Source organism: Myotis lucifugus, unplaced genomic scaffold (genome assembly GCF_000147115.1).
Source record: "Myotis lucifugus unplaced genomic scaffold, Myoluc2.0 scaffold_136, whole genome shotgun sequence".
Lineage (NCBI taxonomy): Eukaryota > Metazoa > Chordata > Mammalia > Chiroptera > Vespertilionidae > Myotis > Myotis lucifugus.
This window is the reverse complement of record NW_005871184.1, coordinates 479903-501315: the sequence shown is the minus strand read 5'-3', so window position 1 is coordinate 501315 and position 21413 is coordinate 479903.

Below are 21413 nucleotides of genomic sequence, written 5' to 3'. Positions count from 1 at the left end.
CCGTTCAGCTGAGCAGCACACCTACTGTGGGAGCGCACTGACCAACAGGGGGCAGCTCCTGCATTGAGCATCTGCCCCCTGGTGGTCAATGCTCATCGCGACAGGTCAACCAGTTGTTTGGTCGATTAAGCTTTTATATATATAGATTCCCAGAGATTGTCCTGGAATGTGAGGTGAATACCCTCACATTTAATCATTATTCAAATAAACCTCATATGGCCTGGCAGCTGTCATTGTAAAGAGCTTGCTTGTTTTAATGACTGTTTTATCACTACAACACTGAGATGTGTGAGTGGCAAACCCTCTGTGATATAGAGCTGCACCCTTTTTGGGTTGAAACACTTGCCGCATTTTATTAGTCAAAAAAATGTTTGTTTAGCAAATCATGGACTTTTATGAGCTATGACACATGGTTCAATATCATGTAACATTTCCATGGACTTCTAAACACAAAGTCATCATCAAAGAAGCAGAGGTCCCCAGGTTTGTTTGGACAGAAGCATAATTAATTCTTAGTGCAAGGCAGCATTTAACCAGCAACAGGCTTGGGAAACAGGAGTGTTTTCTGCAAATGGGAGATGATATGTTAATGTGTTTTAGTTTAGTTTTGTTTTCTTTTTAAACCACAGCTGCTTTTTGACTTTGTTTTGCTTTGTTTTGTTTGTTTGCTTCATACCTAGTCTGTCCTCATTGAGGATATAGGATAGAAGTGGGTGGGGGCTATGAAAATAAAGGGGGGAAACAATGTGGGGTACATTATTCTAAAGACAAAAGTGGGGCTGTTATAGCACTGTATAGTCTAAATGAAACTCTAATATACTCTTTTTTCACAGTTGTTGGAGAGGATGGTTGAACTGAATTTGAAATAATTTAGGTGTTGATTATAGTCCTGATTATAGGATGTGAAGAAACAGATGCTATTCATTTTTAAAAAGCTTAGCATCTAGAAACAAAGAAGTCATAGACCCACTTATCCACTTGATCTACATAAGCCTGACATTGTGCTGCATAAGGAGGATTCATATATGACGAAAACCAAGTTCCTGCTTTTGTACACTCAAATCTGTTTCTTTTCTCTTTCCTTTCTCCCTCATTTCCTTCCTCCCTCATTTCCTTCCTCCCTCCTTTCCTTCCTCCCTCCCTCCCTCCCTCCCTCTCTCCCTCCCTTCCTTCCTCCCTTCCTTCCTTCCTTCCTTTTTTACATTCACTTTCCATAATAAAAAGGCAGTTATAAGAGAATGGAGGAAGGGTCCTGGGAAGATAGGGGAGGATATTCCCATATAACCCTAAACTCCCTTGGCCTCAGATTCCTTTATGGTAAAAGAAAGTAACAATACATAACACTTAAGGGTTTCTGAGAAATGAATTAAATGTCTTCCAAGTGGTCCACTCAAAGTAAACACTCAAAAAAATATTAGTTAAAAATTGTCTTTTATTAGACAAAAACAGGGAGAGTGATGTTCTAGGCTGATGTCCTGAGTAAAAGATACCAGGACAGGAGATCTGGTTCAGATTCATTAATGTCTTTTTATAGTCCTTGCTCAACAGGAAGATGGTATAAGATAAAGATGGAGAAGTAGGGAGTTCTTAAGGGCTTTTTTTTTTTTTTTTTTTGGCCTGCTAAGGAACATGAATATGATCCTAGAGGAGAAAGAATTGAACCAGGGAAGCTGTGAGATTCTATGCACTTGAGGTGAATGAGACTGAAGCCAGGTTGATCAGTTAGGCGTCTGTTAGAACAGTGAGAGGCAATGAGAGATTAAGCTATCACAATATCAGAAAGAGGAGAGATTTATGGATTTTTAAAAGAGAAAAAATAGGCCTTGCATATAATATAGTTGTTCAATAAATCTTATTTCAAAAAAATGCATGAGCCACCAATAAAGCACTGAGTATCAGAGTCCCCTGTGATGCCATCTACTCACTTTCAGTGTCACATCATCCACAGGGGAAGCTGAGAAGTGTGAAAGGTTCTTAGGGTTTAGCTGTTTCACTAGCTCAGTTGAGAAAGGTTGGTTTCTAAGATTCCACTTTTATTACAAGCCTGGAATGCAATGAAGGCCCTAAGGTTTCTACAGGAAAGGGTTACAGGCCTTCACTGTGCACACCAAACCTATGAGGTAGGTGGTATTGGTGCCAGCAGGCAGATGAGACTCAGAGAGGTTTGTTAACTTGACCATGGTTAAGTTATGGTCAAGTTAACCAACTTGACCATATGGTTCTGTCCCATATTACCTATGGGACAGAATAGGTAATATGGGACAGAACCAGAATTCAGAGTCAAATTTATGTGACTCCAAATGTTAAAACTTTTCCATCACATGATACAACTTGAGTATAAAGACTTTTGTTCATAACACTAGCTCAACATCAAAATCATTAGGGGATTTTTTTTTAAAGCAAAAATGTCTAGGTATCATCATAGATTTACCAAATCAAACATTCCTGGGGAAAAGTAGGGGCATTTATTTTTTTTAAAACATCCTTGAGTAATTCTGTTGTGTAAGCTGAGTTGAGAAGTTATTTTATGGAGTTAAAGTTTTGCCCACATGGAAAGTTAAATGAAATGAAGGGACTCGCATCCTTGCTCATTGGTGGGTAGGATTATGAACACTTCCATCTAGGCCACGGGTTCTCAACCTGTGGGTCACGACCCCTTTGGAGGTCAAACAACCCTTTCACAGGGGTCACCTAAATACATCCTGCATATCAGATATTTACATTATGATTCATAACAGTAGCAAAATTACAGTTATGAAGTAGCAACAAAAATAATTTTATGGTTGGGGGTCACCACAACACGAGGAACTCTATTAAAGGGTCGCGGCATTAGGAAGGTTGAGAACCACTGATGTAGGCCTTATGATCAGCCTTACATGCTGACCATACAGTATCAGAAACAGTGAACTACAGTAGAGCAGAAAGAATTGTCGCATACCTTCTCATTCCTTGTTAGCTGACAAGTCAAGGTGGTGCATAGTACTCTGATAATTTTCAACTCAGATATGAATTGATAGATCAGAAAGGAAGTCAACATTTCAGAGAGACATACAAAAGAGAAACATATTCTTTGTTGGTCCCTTTTAGTAGATGCTACAATAAGCTTATTGCTATACTTTGGTTGTTTCCTCTATATCAAGGATTTAAACTAAAAGCTTGAGGTTTGGAATCAAGATCTTTCCATTCCCTAGACTCTGCTTCACATGGCTAACTCCTGCTCAGCCTCCATGGATCAACTCTGAGCAAGCCTTACCTGACCTCCATGCTGATTTATAAGACTATCTTATATGCTATTTCCCCACAGGGTCTTATGTCTCCTGTGATAATGACCTAAACACACTATAGTACAGTCATTGTTTATATTTCCTGTCTCTGTCTATAAGGTCCCTGAGGACGAAGGCTGTTTCTCCACCTCATATACCCGTACCCTAACACAGAGCCTAGCACAGAATAGGTGCTCAATAAATATTTGCAGAATGAATGCATAAAAGAAGGAAGGGAGGAGGGAAGGAACGAGGGAGAGAAAGAGTGAAGGAGGAAAGAAGAGGGGAGGAAAAAAGAAAGGAAAAACAATGGAAGAAAACTAAGTAAGGAAGCTAGAGATTTTCTTTGGAGATTATTGTCAACACAGCTCTCTAATCTCAATGGCTGAAAGATGAAAGGTATATTTCAAAATAATAATTATAATAATGAAAAATAAAAAAAGCAATTGGCAAATATGTTACCTTAGATCCCTAGCAATGTAATAATAAAGTTGAAATTTCTTATAAGGCTTCTTTTATTATTGCATATGAATTGCCTTTTATTCCAGCTAAATAACTTACATCAATAGGTAACAAAGGGCAACAGTGCCGCCAAGAGGCCAAAGGCAGAAGCTTGGGAAGCCACCAGGATTTCTTTCCTACAGGCAGAGTGCTCAGGGTGTCCATGGGGGAATGGCTAAGTAAAGGGCAGGCTCTTGCACAGAATGGTAATGTGAAGGTGAAGGTTTGGGTAGAGTATAAACCAGAGCACAAGAGACCACTCTTTTCACTTTACTTGTTTATTTCCAGGGCACTAAATGCAGTTTCGTAACTCATAAAATATAGTCTCAGCAGTTGTCATTCACCAACAGCACCAAAGACAGGACAAAAGCCTATTTAAATAAAACAAAAATATTCCACATGGGTGACATAATACCCTACTAATATTTATTTTTACTATTAGACATTCAGTAGATGTGTGAGATGAATTCCTGGGTCCACATCCACAAAAGTATTCACTCCTACTGGCTTTTCTATTGCTGGCTCTTCACTGACTGAGGGAGTACCTGGCATACAGCACTTGGTAAACAAATGGTCACTGAGTACATGGATGAGTGAATGAATGCATACATGTGCTTTCCTGTGTCATTAAGATGAAACTAAGAAATATAGATAGGTGCCCCTGCTTATCTACTGAGTAGTGTGCGCCCATGAATTCTTGATTGGGAGACTTTGTGCTGAGCTTTCTGTTCTCAGCACCATAGTTTATTATGCTTTCTTATTAAGAGATTAAAACAGCAAAATAGTATTAACAACAATTATCCTTGGAAATAAGAGTAAGCCCAAGCACAATTTAGTGCTTACTAAGAGCTCGTGAGGAAGACAGCAGTCATCAAACATAAGTAGCCCATTAGGTCCAGAGCCTAATTGTAACAGAAACACTATCCCCTCATCTGCTGGGATTAGTCAGCCAGTGGACTTCCGCCTCACACTCATGTTCAGAGGATATGACTGCGGTTCACTGCCTCATGTCTTGTACCAATCTTTCTCTCTTCTGCTCAGTGTGTGGCCTTAACAATCAGTTCACTAAGAAAATACAGGTTGTTGGGGATCTCTTCGCCGCACTGTGCCCTACAAATGCCTCTGAGTCCAAGAGTCATCTTTCCCGTTCCCACTGTCCCAAAAGATGAAGAGCCCCCTCGTTTGACTGTGCTGCACTCACAGAGCTCCAGTGCCATGCTCAATTCCAGGCTTTTTAGCTGTGTTGGCTCATTCCTCAACAGTACGTAGGCTTTTTCTATCCTTGAACATCTCTCCTTGACTCCTTTGCCTTACCTATTTCTCTCCCCTCCTTCTTAAACTTTCCCAGAGAGAAGACAACACATCTCTTCTTCCACCCCTTCCAATTTTCCCTCAAATCACAGCATCCTGGTTCTGTGCCATCATCCCACCAAGACCACAATGATAAATACAGTAGGTCCTTCGATTACCTCGGAGATCCGTTCCTATGGCGACATAACGCGATTTTCACTGTAAGTCGGAACCCACCTACAGAAGAACCTACATCAGTCACATGGAGCACATACACAGCAGTAATGAAATGAAACAGTAAAAAAAAAAAATTAAAAGAAAGAGAACAATTCCTGACCTTTACTTGTGGTAAATAAATAATAAAAAACATAAAGCACATATGTACATACGTCCAAACGATGGAACTTTTTTTTAAATATAAATTAATGGGAGCTGGCGACGTAACCATGAAATAACGTACATCAAGTCTGACATAACCCGAGGACTGTCTAAGAACATCCACATCAGCATTTGTCTTTCCTGATCTCACCCTCCACATCTCCCACTGGTACTTTCCCTGCAGTTGTGTAGCATTCAGAAAAGGCACATTGCATTCTCACTCTGCTCTGAGCTCCTAGGTAGGTGACTCGCCCTTATATATTCAACAGATTTATGCTTATGCACTTTCAAACTATATTCAAATTAATTTGTTTATATTTCTTACTTCATTTTCAGATGACAAGCTTCTTGTATCTGCTGCTGAGAGTGGTTCAGTTTTGTGGATATTTTTTTTTAAATATGTTTTTACTGATTTTAGAGAAGAGGGAGAGAGAGAATGAAACATCAATGATGAGAGAGAATTATTGATTGGCTGCCTCCTGCATGCCCCACACTAGAGACCAAGTCCACATCCCCGGCATATGTCCTGACCAGGAATCAAACTGTGACCTCCTAGTTCATAGGTTGATGTTCAACTACTGAGCCACGCCGGCAAATTTTGTGGGTATTTATTTAAATTTCACTCCATGTTATTGACCCATTGATCAGTGCTCAGAAGATAAACAGCTTGCTTTCCAGAAGCAAACTCTCAAACCGTCAGGAAAACAGGAGGCACTCAAAGTCAAGCACCAAATCAACATTTACAAATTAGCTTACACTTTAAATTATGTAGAAGGACCTACACAATACAAAACACATCTTCACTTTTGCCTCCTGCTCTCAGGTAAACTTCATGGGGTCATGTTCCTCGAATCTTGAAGCTGGGATTATTGCGCCCTCTTGTGGTAACGTCCAAGTACTGTAAGTAGGACAAATGCTTTTGGACCATTTCCCATCTACATCCTTATCTAATACCTTGTGTAATTTCTACCCCAGTCCTGGAATCAGCCATTTCTCCAAGAATCCCTGGATCCTTTTACTGGAAAATGGTATTAGAAATCAACATGTGGGTGCTGAGTATGCTCATTGCTAGTGTGGTATTGTTGCTTCAAGGCCGTCTTAGCTCACAGATCAAGGTAATAGATGTGAATATATTAATCCATGTATAACCATATATCGATTAATATTTCCATCAATATTAATGTATTTAAGAGTTCTTGCTGCTGTCTCCAACTCTAATTCATCACTACATAGGTCAACCAGCCTTCTCCTTGCCTGTCTATAACCATCCACGCCAACAGTGAGAGACCTGGCTCTTCTTGGGATTTCTTTGTTGATTTCATAAATAATTTTGATTGCCTACAATCACCTATTATCTGTTCTATGGAGAAAGGATAGAGCAGTGAACAAAACAGACAAAATTTCTGCTCTATAAAGCTTATGTTGCAATAGCCAATTGAAGTAAATCTAAGTCCTCTTTGGAGAAATACATCTTCAACTCCATCCTCAGATTCTGCATTCCTTGCTTGCTAGCTCAGTGATATATATTTGTAAATTTATATTTATCCAGTATTTTTTTCAGCAAGAGGATTGTTCAGAGTATCTAACCTACCATATTGTCAAATATAAGCAATTCTTTAAAAAGTGAAATTTTTTTGAAGCTCATTTTATGAAATAATCCTTGGATTTTAAGACCAACAGGCCACAAATATTTAAATTCATTTATTATCTTGCATGATATATTAATTCTTGTCATTTTCCTTTGCTCACTTCCATATATGTGGTCTTTCCATTACTCTCTTGGAGGCATTCATGACTTAAAGAGAAGTAATATTACTGGAGCGAAAATGAAAAGAGGAAGAGTCTGTGTTGTTAGGGTGAGGTGTTGTACAACTTTACACTGAGTAGCCAGATTATTATGACCACCTCATCAATACTTCATTGGGCCACCTTTTGCTTTCAATACTGTGGCGATTCTTTTTGGCATTGACTCCACGAGATGTTGAAAAGTGATGCGAGGAATCTGACACCATGCCTAATGAATAGCACTGTCCAGTTCTGTGAGATTTGATGGTTGTGGAACCAGCTGCCTGATGGCTCTTTTAACTTCGTCCCACAAATGCTCAATTGGATTGAGATCCGGTGATTGTGGGGGCCACCAAGCAAGGTAAAGTCTCCCTCATGTTCTTGAAACCACTCCTGCACAATATGAGCACCGTGGCATGGTGCATTGTCTTGTTGGAAGAAGCCATCTCCATTGGAATATGCCATCAACATGATAGGATGAACTTGATCAGCAATGATACTTAGGTATGTTGTGCTATTCAGACGTTTGTAATGAACTGGCCCTCTAGCAACTTCAGCTTGAAATTATAGCTAATTTGCTTACAAATGTCAGGTGGTCATAATAATCTGGCCACTCAGTGTATAGTAAAACAGTCTTTGGTCATCAAAAGGGAAGGTCTTTAGGAAACTCAGATAGTACATTATAACAAAAGAATGGGAAATGAGTAGGGAAAGAACCAAAACACCTTGCTCCATCTGTTCCCCCAAACCTGGATCCCTACCCCCTTACAGAGGAGAGGAGAGAGGAGCTACCTGGGTGGTGGGGAAAATGCAGGGGAATTACTTGGAGGAGAGCAGAGGTAGCTCAGGTCAGGGAGGCCAGTGGAGACCAACCAACTTCAGTCCTTCAGAGAAGAGTTACATCAGCTGCTGTCCCCTTGCCCTGGGGTCTGGTCCTCCTCTGGACAGTTGCCTACATAATTTCTGGGAACCATCCACTCTGAGACTTCGCTGAAGCCCATCCAATCTGCCCTGTGTGAATGCCACCATACTTTTCTCAATGGCAGATGACACATGAAGCAAAACAAAGAGGGGGGCCCTTGATACCTAAATAAACAGTGGAAATAAAAGCCCAACACAAATGTCTGGCTGGAGCTAGAGATATGTAGTCATGCACTGCATAATGAGGTTTTGGTCAACAGTGGACCACATGTACGATGGTGGTCCCACAATATTATAACAGATCCGAAAAATTCTTATTGTCTAGTGCTGTCATAGCTTTCATAACATCATAGCACAAAACTACACTATTTTTTTAAATTTAATCCTCAGCTGAGGATATTTTTCCATTGATCTTTTAGAGAGAGCGGATAAGAGAGGGAAAGACAAAGAGAAACATCAATGTAAAAGAAACACATCAATTGGTTGCCTCTGCATGCACTCCAACCAGGACCCGGGCCGGGGAGGAGCCTGTAACCAAGGTACTTGTCCTTGACTGGAATCGAACCTGTAACCCTTTGTTCCACAGGCCAACGCTCTATCCACTGAGCCAAACTGGCTGGGGCTACACTATCCTAATATATAAAAACCCAGGGTCCATAACAACCAAAGGCTCGACTGACCAGAAGTCAGTCCTACAGTCAGTGCTGGGTTGCCATGGTGACCCAGCACTGACTGCCACTGCTGCAGGCCCAGCAACCCAGCACTGACTGCTGAGGGGGCTGCGGATCAGGCCCAGAGAGAGGCCTGAAGAGAGAAGCAGGGTCTGATCCACAGCTTCCATGGTGGCTGTTGATCAGCTATTGCTTCTCTGTTTCTCTCCAGGCTTTGTCAGAAGCCACACCTCTGTTTCTTTCCCAGCCTCTGCAGGGGCTTCTGATCAGCCCTGCCTCTCTGATCAGGCCCAGAGATAGGCCTAGAGACGCTGACTGGCATAGAAACCAACCAATCAGAACCAAATCTGGGTGAAGTGTGAGGAGCCAATGGCTGCCTAGGAGGCGGAGCTTTTGATGCTGACTGGCATAGAAACCAACCAATCAGAACCAAATCTGGGTAAAGTGCGAGGAGCCAATGGCTGCCTAGGGGGCTGAGGATGGGTTTTAAGGGCAACAGCTGTTTGGTGTAAGGTGTAAGAAAGTGGTTCAATTTTTTAATGACCGGTTTGGCAGTATAGTGCATATGGCTGGCTATCAGTCCAGATATAGGGATTATGTATTTTTGTCTGCCAAGAGCATTTCCTCCTGCTGAAAAAGGCTTCCCTCCCCCCCCCCCCCAATTAAGCAATCCTATTCTATATAATCTATCTATACTAATAAAAGGGTAATGTGCTAATTAGACCGGGTCAACCATCCATCTTCCAGACGTCCAACTTCCTCCCAGACAAAGCCATGGTGGTGGGGGCCGAGGCAGAGAGGCCAGTTGGGGGTGAAATCAGGTGGCATGAGAGGGCCATTGGGGGCAAGATCAGGCCAGCAGGGGAAGGCAGTTAGGGGCAATCAGGCAGGCAGGCAGAGGAAGTTAGGGGTGATTAGTCAGGCAGGCAAAGAGGTTAGGGCAGCCGTGGGCAAACTACGGCCCACGGGCCGGATCCGGCCCGTTTGAAATGAATAAAACTAAAAAAAAAAAAAGACCGTACCCTTTTATGTAATGATGTTTACTTTGAATTTATATTAGTTCACACAAACACTCCATCCTGCTTTTGTTCCGGCCCTCCGGTCCAGTTTAAGAACCCATTGTGGCCCTCAAGTCAAAAAGTTTGCCCACCCCTGGGTTAGGGGCTATCAGGCATGCAGAGGCAGTTAGGGGCGATCAGGCAGGCAGGCAGGTGAGCAGTTAGGAGCCAGCGGTCCCAGATTTCGAGAGGGACATCCCCCAAGGGGTTCCCGATTGGAGAGAGTACAGGCTGGGCTGTGAGAACCCCTCCCCCGTGCATGAATTTCATGCACCGGGCCACTAGTTTTTTATAATTGTAGTTAGACTAAGTGTACAGAATTTATTAAGCTTAGAGTAGTGTACAATAGTGTCCTAAGCCCTCATACTTGGTTACCACTCACTCAGTGACCCATCCAGAGCAATTCCGTCCTGCAAGCTCCATTGATGGCAAGTGCCTTATACAGGTATTACACTTCTGTTTTATCTTTTATATGGTACTTTTTCTGTACCTTTTCTATGTTTAGATATGTTTAGAATTATAAATGCTTACCATTGTATTACAATTGCCTACAGTATTCAGTACAGTAGCATGCTGTACAGTAGGAGTGGGGAACCTTTTTCTGCCAAGGGTCATTTGGATATTTATAACTTCATTCATGGGCCATACACTTGAAACTTAGCCTGCTGTATTTGTCAAACATTTCATTAATTCACTTCTAATGTCTTGACAGGGCCAGACCAAATGATCTCACAGGCCTTATACAGCCCATGAACTGGACATTTTCCCACCCGTGCTGTACAGACTTAGAGCCTAGAAGCAATAGGTTATACCACATAACCTAGGTGTGTAGTGGGCTATATCATCTAGGTATGTGTGAGTGCGCTCTATCATGTTCACATTATGACTAAATCACCCAATGATGCACTTCTTAGAAAGTATCCCTAACATTGTGACACACATCTATGGCACATATATGTTACGTGTGTACCTATATACACACTAGAGCACACATTCACATGCACGTATGTGTTTCTCCATTTAGTCACAGAACAGAGATGTATATCACCTAAGTATATCACTTTTACTTTATTTTAAATAAACTCTAAAGGAACTTGAAACCAATCTTGCAGCAGACATTATTTGGATGAGGGTGGGGTGGATTGGAAGTTGAAACTAGTGTTCTTTCTACACTGCACTCTGAGTCCACCAGGGAACAACTGTAGCTAAGAAGTCCTGTAGCAGGCACTTCCTAAGATGGACAAAAATCCACATCCTTTAGAAACACGTGTAATGAAACTATTTATAATTATAGTCTTTAAGACCAAGTCTTCTCACAGACCACTCATCAAACCTTTCAAGGAGTAAGAGGTTCCTGGCAGCAGTGGCACCCCGGGTTCAGGCAGCGATTCTGGCGCGGGGCCAGGGGCACCAGAGACTTTCACAGGAGAGATGTGAAATTTCAAACTCAAGAGAAGACGACCTGCTGCTATCTCTACTTTTGCCAACCAGGGACTAAAAATACCAAGTGAACATTAACAAGCCCACAGGCCTCATCCATCTCCGTCCTCAGAGGAATGCCAGCAAACCTGCAACCCCTCCAGGGAACTGCCTGACCAGGGAAAGCAGAACTCCAGGGAGCCAAGAGGATGGAAGGAGGCTTGGAAATCAGCCCAGGAAAAGACTTTCGACTGAAAAAAGTTTTCACCATCAATTTTAAAAGATGCCCTTTCAATCAGAAATCTGCAAATGCTTATGAAATAAAAGTATTATTAAAGGAATCTCTATCCCACCTCTTCATTGAAAATAGAAGAAAATTTGCGGACAATTTCCAAAGTATTTTACATCCAGAACTCTCAGCCTACTAGGTGAAACAATAACTTTTTGGGGCACTCACAAATAGTGAGAAAAATTAGGAGGAATTTCACTAGAGATGGCAGATCTAGGGGCTCCACAGACGGACCGGGAACAAATAACTAGCCATTCATCATTTCAATTTCTATTCATGTGAAATGCTTACCACATGCAATGCACTCTTTCAGTAAATGTCTATACTCTTCTTTCCTGCTCTAGAACAAATGACTTATATATAAAGAATGCACTATAGGCATTTGTGCCCAATATAATCAAAGAGCAGAAGGCATAATTAATTCTGTGGGGGGAAGACTTGGGGCTGGGGTATCAGGTAAAGCTTTCTTTAAAACATTGCTTTCCTTTGCAGGGAACTTCAGGGCTCTTTACTTCCTGCCTGAATTGTCCTCATCTTTCATCTCCACGTTATCTTCTGTGAATTCCCATCTACTAGAGCTAGTTACCTCCCTCCCCAATCTAAGAGACTGACATAATGAATGTCCACAATTCACCTTCACTCAGCCAACCTAACTATATACTCTTTCTCTAAGGACCATTCCTGTGATTAAAGCAGATATGGATCTTAATCACCACTCCTATATTGTATTTAAAGATGTATCCCAAGTGTCAGGCATGCAGATAGCTGCAAAGTACTCCACCCTTCAAGAGTCCTTTGTTCTCTAAGTCTTCTCTAAGACATAAATAAAGGAAGCAAGAATCCCATATCATATACATCTGGTGTCTCCAAAGATTCGAGAGAGCAGAGAACTTAAATTGTTCCCAGCCACCTTTCTGCCCATCTGCAGCTGAATCTTTGCCATCCATCCCTCTGCATCCTATATCCTGTTCCCCCTGGCCCTTTCCCTTACCTTCTCCTCACAAGTACACATTTTCCTGCTTCTCAAAGTTCCTAAAGTGCCACCAGAAGTGTGAATACAGAAGGAATCTACATCTCAGTGCAGCATGGCAATCAACCTAAAAAACACTTTAAACCTCCTGGTTCTTAAAATTTTCTCCATTCCTCCTTTTCCTCTCCCCTTCTCTTTTTTCTTCTTCCTCCTTCCCCTCCCCCCTTCATGTCTCACTGTTTCTTAGGGAAGTTGGAGGTTTGAAACCTCTACTGGTTCAAGGCCCTTTTGAGGACAAGCATTACAAAATTATAAATACAAAATTGGATACAGGGACTTAGAAAGTGCTCCCACAAATGAGATGCCCTGAAACCTAAACTTCATTAGCATCTCATTCATTTGTTTGTTGCTCTGACTTTCTTTTCCTGTGGCTGTCAGCTCCCAACACTTCAATTCATGCTGTTTTTCTTTTGAAGAATGAGAGAGATCAACTTTTATAACCTGAAAATGTTAGAATGCACTTTTCTAAGAAAAATGATTTTCTCTCCAAATATCTCAAAGCCTACAGCCTTTAAATGAACACATTTAACTTGCATTGTACTTAGGAGCATACAAACTCCTAAGCTGTTTTTCCTCTCCCTCTGTCCGTCGCCTCAGAAGTCAAGACATTCATGTCAGATTTTACCTAGAACACAACCCCTCTTGACTCGAAGGGGCTGGGGTATATTGCTAGATGTTACTGCCCTTTGTCCGTTCTTGCTCACGGGTGTGAATAAATTGAGGGATAATTGATGTGTGCTCCAGTCTAGGGGGAGCCTTTATGGAAAAGAGGCCTAACCTTCTTTTGTGAAATATGAAATAGAAGGGACACCAGGCTGGGATGAAATAGTATGACATAACCAGTCAACTTCAAAACTGGTTTTCAGTGTCCTGTATTTCAGGGTGGAAACTGAACTTCATGGTAGGGAGAAAGGAGATGTACCTCTGGACAGAGGGGGAGGAGACTCTGAGGGAAATCTATGTACACAGAGACAGGTAAATTGCCTCCAGCAAGGCCAGGCCTCATAAAGAAGGCTCCGGGATACTACCCCATTGCCAATGATAACAGCAACAACAAAAAGAGCTGTCAATTATTAAGAACTTATTTTTTCAGCATAAACAGTAGTTTTAGCATGTAGGAGTTTATTTTTTCTCACATAATAGTAAGTGTGGATCTGGAGCAACTGCTTAATGACGTCATAGGGACTACTTCTAGCTCCTTTTCCCACCATTCTTAAATTTCATCTTCACTGTTGTAAAATGGCTGATAAACCTTCAGGTATTATATTCTTAGTCTTGACAAGAAGAAAAAATAAGAGATCAGGACAAAAGACAGAAGGGCTGAATGTTAGCCAAGTCTGTTCTTTAAGAAGCAATCATATTTCCTGGAAGTCACACTAGTAACTCCCACTTACGCCTCACTGGCCAGCAGTGGGTCACTTGGTTACCCCAAGCTGCAGGCTTTCCAGCCTCAGGGATAGAGGAAGTCAAGGGGAAGAGCAAGGTACACAGCTTCTACCCATCCTTTTGGATACCCAACATCCGCAGAGGGCCTTCCTCCTCCTCATTGAACATGGTTTCACCTTTTCCAGGAAAGGCCACTCCCAAGTCTCATCCAGTGCCCATCGAAGACTGCCCTTTGAGGGAAAAGATTGCTTTGTGGAAATACAGCAGTGTTTACAGCAAGAGGGACAGCTTCCAGTCAGTGCCCTGTGATCTTGGTGACTGGCTTTAGAGTTTGTGACCACACCATGATCCCTGTATTTGGGTGCTTCAGAGGAAAAGAACCAATAAAATATACATCTATACATAAAGTGTATCTAACTAACAATACAATATATGAAATAAATAATTTACTCACATAGTTATGGAGGCAAAGAAGTCCCATAATCTGCCATCTGCAAGCTGAAGACCCAAGAAATCTGGTGGTGTGATTCAGTATGAGCCTCAATGCCTGAGAGTCAAAGAAGCCAATGGTGTAAATCTAAGTCCCAAGGCAGGAGAAGATGAGATGAGATGTCTCAACTCAGCAGTGGGCCAGGAACAAAGGGCTCGAATTCTTTCTCCCTCCACCTTTTGTTCTATTCAAGTCCTCAGGAGATTGAATGATGCCCATCAACATTCAGGAAAACAATTCCTGTAATGAGGCCACCAATTCAAATGCTAATATCTGTTGGAAACATCTTCACAGACACACTCAGATATAATGTTCAATCTGAGCACCCCGTGACACATAAAACTAACCATCACACCCCTCAGTGCCTGTTCTTGTAGTACATTCATGGAGAAACCATATTAGCATGAATAGAAGTTTCCCAGTTTAAGTACCCCACCCGCTAAGTCAAATAAAAGAGATATAGCTAAAACATATATCCCTAAGCTTCTTGGCACTATTTTTAAAATCTGGTTTAGTGCTGTGTGAATGTGTGTGTGTGTGTGTGTGTGTGTGTATAATATTACTAATTTTTTATGTGATAAGATTTTATGAGAATATTACTTCTGAAACCAGTTATTTCCTGTTCTCCTAATGCAAGAATTACACTTCAAATTAAAGACTATATTAGGGCAATTATTCTCAAGTGTGATTCAGGAGCTAAGAAAAGATCAAACACCATCCTATGGCAACATATAGGCAGACTGAATTGTCATGGTGCATGTAAGAAGCAAGAATAAAAGAAAAGAGAAGTTATTCCAACTCTAAAACCTCCAACTGCCTATTCTGTCATGGGTTGTCCACAAACATGGACTTTTGATTTTATTGCCATTTATTGTGAACATTCACAGCAGAAAAAGTTTTATCACATGATAAATGTGTTCAAATTGTTTAATTGAAGTTTTCATGACTTAGAAATGGAAAATCCTAGATTAGAAAGCCTCATTTGCATTTCTGTGTCTGTCCACTGGTGCTGTAAATGATTTCTCAAGTCGACATTTACATTACAAGCTGGGATTGCTCTCAGAGAATTCTGAAATGCTTTCTATATTTGGTAGAACTGCTCCAGAAACCAAAATATGCACATTCGATTTTAAAAGAACATACCATACTTTACATGTAATTCTAGCTCCCTGTTCCCCTTATATTTTTCTTCCACAAGGGAAAAAGTGATTTCAAGCTATAGTTAACACTGGCCATTTGGCTGCAGACCAAAAATCTCCCAAAGACCTCTGGCTTCCTGGGAAAAGGAGTCTGTAGTCACCAGATGGCCTGGTTTGAAGGGCTAGGCACACAAAGGGACCCCATGACCAGCAGGGGCTGGAGTGGAGATTATTATTTTCTCCCTTTCTACCTCATCTCCATTCTTAAGAGGCACTCAAGCACACAGAACAGGTGCTGAGTGAATATTCAAGAATTAAGAAAATGTGCAATGCAAAGACTGCTAATTGTCTCCCAATATTATCCCCCCTCCTTCTGTTTTATTCCTGAGTATTAATTGAGTAAATGACTGCCCATCTGTAGGCTACTTCTCCCACCTGGGGGGGGGGGCGCTCATGTAGCCAGCTGGTGACAAATGGGGTGTGAGTGGAAGTTATTCCTCAAATGATGCTGCATGGCTTCCACTTTTCCCCTCTTTCTTTTGCACATGTAGATGAAGACAAAATAAATTTTAGGGGGTAGTAAAGCCACAAGATAAAGGATCATGGATCCTTTATCATGGAGAAAAGCCACCTCCTTCTGGGGTGTTACAGGAGAGAAAAACAAACCTCAAATTTTTGAGCCAATGTATTTTTTGTGTGTCTTTATGTTCATTTTGTGTTCCTACTTGCACCCAAAGCAATTAATTCAAGATGTATTCCATCATCTTCATTCTCTGTGCCATTGTGCTATACTCAGCGGGGAATAAAAAAGATGAGAAAGCATAGGTCTTGCCCTCAAGGAGCTTTAGACTAGTTTTTTGTTTTGTTTTGTTTGTTTGTTTTTTGTTTTTTAAAGGTATGGCCCTAGCCCGTTTGGCTTAGTGGATAGAGCGTCGGCCTGAGGATGCAAGGGTCCCAGTTTTGATTCTCGGTCAAGGGCACATGCCCAGGTTGCAGGCTCAATCCCCAGTAGAGGGCGTGCAGGAGGTAGCCAATCAATGAATTCCTCTCATCATTGATGTTTCTATCTCTCTCCCCCTCTCCCTTCTTTACTGAAACCAATTAAAAATATATATGTGTTTTTGGCCTAGCTGGTTTGGCTCCGTGGATTAGAATGTTGGCCTGCGGACTGAATGGTCCTGGGTTCGATTCCAGTCAAGGACACATGCCGGGGTTGTGGGCTCGATCCCCAGTGTGGGGCAGGCAGGAGGCAGCCAATCAATGATTCTCTCTCATCGTTGATGTTTCTATCTCTCCCTCTACCTTCCTCTCTGAAATCAATAAAAATATTTTAAAAATATGTATACTTTTTTTTAAAAAAAAAAGGTATGTACAGAAGGAACTACAAAGCAAAGAAGGACACAGTAGTGCTTTGGGGAAGGAAGAGAGCACAATGCCTGTCAATCTCTCAACGTGCCAGCCAACAGCCCTTCTCAAGCACCCAGTATGTGGAATGATGAGTCATCTCCACCAACATAAGAACAATGAAGCTCATTTTCCCTCTTCTCTCCTGCCTGCTTTATCATCTTCTCTCACCGGGTGCTCAGAGACTCCATGCTGCCACAGGCCTCCCCTGAAGAGGCCCACCAGCTTCAGGTGGTACCCTATGTCCATATTGCCATCAAAATATGTGTCCAGCCCTAACCCGTTTGACTCAGTGGATAGAACGTCAGCCTGAGGACTGTAGGGTCCCAGGTTCGATTCCGGTCAAGGGCATGTACCTTGGTTGCGGGCACATCCCCAGTAAGAGGTGTGCAGGAGGCAGCTGATCGATGTTTCTCTCTCATCAATGTTTCTAACCCTCTATCCTGCTCCCTTCCTCTCTGTAAAAAGCAATAAAATATATTAAAATAAAATGTGTCCAGTGTCCTTGTTCCTCAGGTCCTCACTACTTGGGTGACTACAAAGAGCCGATATGAGCCCAGGTGTTAAAGGTGTATTATTCTCTAATAACAATAGCTAACATTTATTAAACACTGACTGTTCCAAGATTTTATATGTAGCTTACTGTTAATTAGAACACTGTGGCACAGAGAGCTTCAGCAACTTACCTAACCTCACAGAGCAAATACGTGGTCAGTAGCTGAGCCCGGGCAGTCCGATTCCCAAGCCTGTAGACTCTGTGCTCTTAACCACCACATTGCACAGCTTTTAGCACTTTATCTCTCCCCTTTGGAAAGTTAAAAGCTTTGAATGCTAAGCAACATGATTATAGGAGTTAGAGCTGCTTTGGTAGAACCGTCAGGAAAGAGAATTTGGTGTGAAAAGGTTCTCACATCAGACTTTGTAGATAAGAACCTATAAATTATGTGTCAAACCAAGCCCACTGTCCTCTTGTGAAATTAAATGAAGACTCGGGGAGATAAAAGGCAGCTTTCCTTATCTAAAGAACTTACTACCTGAAAGACACCTGCAGCATTTCTGTCTGTTCTGTGATGACCTGGTGATTCTTTAAGGAATGAGTGGACACCTATAAATGGAGGAGAATCTGTTTAGGTTCCATTCTATGGGATGGTAGTATTTCCAAAGCCAAGAGCGTTTTTGCTCACCTCATCTTCACTCTACTGGTGAGGGAAAAATTCCTCCCTAGGATTACAGCGATGGTTGAACACAAAACACCTGACACTGGATAGATGAGATCACAGCAGTTTATTGTCATATGGTCAAAGCTGGGGGGCGAGGGGGAGAAGAACACTGCATGCCACCTGGAGGGTTTCACTGGAGAGAAGAATGAAAAAGCAGAGGCGTGGGAGGCAGGTTTTGTATTTGCAAGAGGGTGAGGTAACTCCTGGAAGAATGTGATTCTTGTTTTAGTAATCCTACAGGCAGGCAGGGAACTGAAGCCTGTTATTGCAGGGATAAGCAAGCACTGTGATAAGGAGAATTAGCCAGAGGACTTTATCCACAGAGGAGAGTAGGAAAGGGGAGGTTGTGGTTGGCCATTCAAAGTCCTCCTAGTTTCAGATATAATATTAGAGAGAAGAAGGGAGAGAGAGAGAAAAGAAAAACATCTGTGTGAAAGAGAAACATCGATCAGCTGCCTCCTGTACACAACCCAACGGAGGACCAAACTTGCAACCTGAGCCACACTGACCAGGGCAAGAAATTTCCACTTCAGGTCTTAAACCACAATAAAGGAGGGAGGGTAGGAAGAAGTGTTCACATACACACCCATAATCACATTGAACATCTGGTGAGAAAGTTGTTCTTTTCAGGTCTTATTCAATCATCAGATTTTGTCAAGGACATCTGAGGTTAGTGACAATGAGCATTTACTGCCTCTCTAACACTTACTAATCTCCCTTTCTAACAATAACAGGGCAAGACCAGTACTTTCTCCTTGACAGCTAATGCTATCTAACCAAAGTTGAGAAATATTATTTTCTTTTCATTGCATTAATTTTTGTTGTTGACCTACTTCTAGTAGGTGATACTGATTGTCCCATTAAGTGATAGTTGCCTTTTAAAATAAATGTTAAAAATGCAAGCATTAAAGAAAATTGAATAAATAATACTATAGACAATAGTACAGACAGAAGTAGAGTGATTAAACAGAGAACTAACATTTGGGAAATACTTCTGTAAAGTATAGAAACATCCATCCACTCTGAGCACGGTGCTAATGATTCTTACGTTAACTGAATCCATCAAGAGTGAGTATTAACACTCTCTGAGTTAGTTATTTTTAATTCAAGACACTCAAAGAGTAAAGACCACAAAAATATTTAGCTGGAAAATCAGAATCCATACTATGGAATCAATTACATATAGTTTAGCAAATAGCACACACACAAATACATATACCCAATGATAGTTCAAGTAATGGTGTTTGTTAACTATTGCTCCCATCATCACAGAATAGACATAAAGATCAAGTCTGTCCTGATTCTAATCTTATTGCCCATTAGGTTAACACTTTTTACTTCTTTGTCATATGTGGTAGGTACTCTTCCTTGTTGCTGAAATGATGCAGCACAGTGCACAAAAAAGAACTTGAACTTTGTAGCTAGTCAGACCCGGGTTCAAAATATGCCTGTGCTATTCATTTGCTGGGTGACTTTGGGAAAATTATTTAGCCTCTTTGAACCTAATTTTCTCATCTATAAAGTGAGAATTACACCTTATTTGAAGATAGGTTATGAACATTAGAACAAATTCTGAAAAGGGCCTAGCACCCATAAGCCCCTGAAAGCTTGAAAATGCAGGCAATTGCTCAAAGTCTGGGGTTGAAAGTATAGTGGTTCTCTGCCTGGACTTTAGTTGACCTCAAGTGCTTCACTCTCTATAATTCTTTTATTTGCTGGCACAGAAACATGACATCTAAGGAGACTGTTGAAAGAAATGTTCTCCTTCACTTATGCTTTCTAGCAAAATGCCTCTTAGAAAAATGCCTGCTCCAGTTGAAGATATAATGAGAGAATTTCTGTCAATCAACTTGGCTACACATAGAGAGAAAAATCTCTCATCTGAGCTCTTATCTGTTATGAGCAAGGTGCTCAAGCTTAAGAAGGTTTGAGATTGGAATAAAATGTATTGGTACCAATACACAAAAATAAATATCTTACTAAATCAAAATTGATAAAAGTTTAGCTAAATAACTACAAAATGCAATGTTATACTGGAATGGGCTCAATGGTAGCCCCAGTGATAATCAGATTCTAATCTCTACAAGTCTATGAATGTTATCTTATTTGGGAAAAGGATCTTTGTAGATATGAGTAAGTTAATGAGGATGAGGAGATAATCCTAGATTATCTGAGTGGGCCTTAAATACCATCACCAGTGTCCTTATAAAAGAGAGATAAAAAGAGATTATATATTCAATGAAGAAAGCAATGTGAAAATGGAAGCACAGATTGGAGTAATGTGGCTACAAGCCAATGACTGCTGGCAGCCTCTAGAAGAGGGAAGAGTCAAGAAACAGATTCTCCCCTAAAACCTCCAAAGGCAGCATGATCCTGCCAACACCTTGATATTAACTCACTGAAACAGATTTAGGCCTTCTGGCCTCCACAACTGTGAGAGAACACATTCTACTGTTTTAAATCATTCAGTTTGTTATAGCAACTACAGGAAATAATAAATAGGCCAACTTGTCTTCTGCACCTCAACCCGCATATAAACAATAATAAAATTTACATCATAAAACCATGAATTCTTAACAGTACTCAACTTTGTAAAAAGTCTTTTTATACATTTTATAACATAAACTAGAGGCCCGGTGCACAAAAATTTGTGCACTGGGGGGGGGGGGTCCCTCAGCCGCCCTGTGCCCTCTCGCAGTCTGGGACCCCTTGGGGGATGACCACATGCTGACTTTGGCCGGCTCCCTGGGGGATTGGGCCTAAGCTGGCAATCAGATATCCCTCTGGCAGCCCGGGTGCCCTCAGGTATGTCCACTTGCCAGCAGGGAGCAGGCCTAAGCTGCAGTCGGAAATCCTTAGCGCTGCTGAGGAAGTGGGAGAGGCTCCCACCACCACCACTGTACTGGCAGCCATCAGCCTGGCTTGTGGCTGAGCAGAGCTCCCCCTGTGGGAGCGCACTGACCACCAGGGGGCAGCTCCTGCATTGAGTATCTGCCCCCCTGGTGGTCAGTGTGTGTCATAGTGACCAGTCATTCCCAGTTGTTCTGCTGTTAGGGTCAGTTTGCATATTACCCTTTTATTATATAGGATAGAGGCCTGGTGCACGGGTGGGGGCCAGCTGGTTTGCCCTGAAGGGTGTCCTGGATCAGGGTGGGGGTCCTGCTGGGGT